This window comes from Austrofundulus limnaeus, unplaced genomic scaffold (genome assembly GCF_001266775.1).
Source record: "Austrofundulus limnaeus strain Quisiro unplaced genomic scaffold, Austrofundulus_limnaeus-1.0 Scaffold1000, whole genome shotgun sequence".
NCBI classification, from domain to species: domain Eukaryota; kingdom Metazoa; phylum Chordata; class Actinopteri; order Cyprinodontiformes; family Rivulidae; genus Austrofundulus; species Austrofundulus limnaeus.
In genome coordinates, this window is record NW_013953402.1 from 47675 (window position 1) to 50178 (window position 2504).

At 40.1% G+C, this 2504-nt stretch overlaps 1 protein-coding gene across 1 annotated transcript in view; it reads left to right on the plus strand.

Moving 5' to 3' along the window:
* The window catches only part of acss2 (acyl-CoA synthetase short chain family member 2), a gene marked incomplete at its 5' end in the record, with an annotated part of 62040 nt that overhangs the window by 45772 nt on the left and 13764 nt on the right, over positions 1–2504 (plus strand).

Below are 2504 nucleotides of genomic sequence, written 5' to 3' on the forward strand. Positions count from 1 at the left end.
TTTATATGTAACAACAACCGTTACTGAAAGGTGATTTGTAAGCTTGATTTCTAATCTTTCAATCCAAAATAAGGTAGTTCCTTTAGTCTGTAAGTCAGCTTTTGTTGCTCCCTTATTGAAAGGAGGTGACCCAGCTGTTTTAACTAACTACAGACCAATACCAAGTTTGTGTTTTGTCAAAGATTCTTGAATCTCTTGTTTGTGATCAACTGTTTTTATATTCTAATGAATTTCTCTGAAAACTACAGTCAGGCTTCAGGAAAAAAGCACAGCACCATCACTGCAGCCACTAAAGTGATAAATGATATAATTGTKGCTCTTGATCAATAGCAATACTGTGCATCTCTTTTTATTGATCTGTCAAAAGCTTTTGACACTGTGGACCATGCTRTCTTAAAGTACAAGCTTTTTGTTTGGGAATGTCAGATCATGTGGTTTCCTCGTTTTAAAATTAAGTAACAGGACTAAAGCCTGGTTTATACTTCGAGTTGCACGTCTTTTACCCCCTGCTGAGTGACAAAAAATTGCACAACTTCCATCTGCTGTTCCGCTGCTATCCCCCAGTGACAGCCGTCTTGTGCATGGCCTCCAGTCAGAACTGTGCTGACGGGACGTTGCAGCTCAGTGTGATAGGTCCAGAGTTTGTGGGTGTGTTTGTTCATCAAGAGCACCACAGTGGGCCAGTGGTCCTCAGCTGAGGCAGCACCGAGGAGTTGGAGCTGGACCAGAACAGGACCCTCAGCACTGCAGCTCAATTCCTTCAGCGTGTTATTTTGTTTAAAATKATATTTTTTGTCAGAAGCCAGTTTTAAAAAGAGCTCAAAGAGCAGCTGGTTTGATCCAGGTCCCAAGGATGAACGTGAGCACACAGCTGGTCGCGTCTTTTTTTTCCGTCCACCGTAAAAAATAAATAAATAAATAAATAAAAACGGCTCTACCTCACTCAACCTAACACTGATGTTGAGAGGAAAAAAACACTATCCAGCCATCGTTATTGTAGTTTACAGTATATACTTTATATGAGCTGCTGGGAGGGCAGAGTGAGGATTTATGGTCATTTATGGCCCAACATATCTCCAACCCGTTTATACTCGGTCAGGAAAAGNATATTTTTTGTCAGAAGCCAGTTTTAAAAAGAGCTCAAAGAGCAGCTGGTTTGATCCAGGTCCCAAGGATGAACGTGAGCACACAGCTGGTCGCGTCTTTTTTTTCCGTCCACCGTAAAAAATAAATAAATAAATAAATAAAAACGGCTCTACCTCACTCAACCTAACACTGATGTTGAGAGGAAAAAAACACTATCCAGCCATCGTTATTGTAGTTTACAGTATATACTTTATATGAGCTGCTGGGAGGGCAGAGTGAGGATTTATGGTCATTTATGGCCCAACATATCTCCAACCCGTTTATACTCGGTCAGGAAAAGACGCGCTGAAATTGCGCAACCATCAACCCGCTGCCTCACATCTTTCGCATCAGTTTCCAGGCTTTAGAGCAGGACTGCCCAAACATTTTCCCAGAGAGGACCAAAATGAAACTCTATCCAGGGCTGTGGGGCCAAATGCAGTAATATAATACATGAAATACATATACTTTTTAAGTAAAGTCCTTTATGTTTAACGATTAAGCTAGCAGCCAGTGCGGTGACCCTCTTTTGTTTTAGTTTGTGCACTTGGAAAAAGTCTGCCGTACGCTCAAAGGCTCATGGGATATTTCATAAATTGATAAAATATGAGTTTTTGTGGCCTTATAAAGTGTGCAAATCTACATGTGTTTTTAAATCTAAGTTAAAAATATCTTGTTGTTACTTCATGTTTAATCCTAATATATCAAAGATAAAGCACCATGAATGAAAACCTGCACTACTGCCCTTAATATAGTTGTTTGACCACTGGAAATACTGTTTCTTAATAGGACTACAGGTTACAACCTTGTAACTTTGGCAACTGCTGGTGGGCCAAATCAAATGGCTTGGTGGGCCAAATTTGGCCCGCGGGCCCCACTTTGGGCCCCTCTGCTTTAGAGTATTAAATATGATGGTTTGTGCTCTGATTTTATGAGTGTACACAAGGGAGTGCCACAGGGTTCAATCTTTGGTCCCCTTCTGTTCTTTATGTACATTAAAGAATTAGAACACAATGTTTCAGATGCTAATATGCTTTTTTATGCCGATGACAYAATTATTTACTGYTTTGGATCGACTGYTRCTAAAGCTGTAGACTCTCTGCAGAGAGCTTTTGATGTTGTCCAGCACACATTCCTGCAGCTAAAGTTGGTACTCATTGCTGATAACACTAATGCTATTTGCAAACACCAAACTGCTGCCTCATATGATCCCCACTGTGTCCACTCTGGAAGGAAATATTATAGAGAGGGTTCACACATACAAATATCTTGGGTTCTTGATTGATGACTCCCTCAGTTTTGAGCCCCACATTCAAAATTTTGTGAAAAAACTTAAACTCAACGAGGCTTCTTTTTCTTTTTTCTTTTTTTTTTTTTTT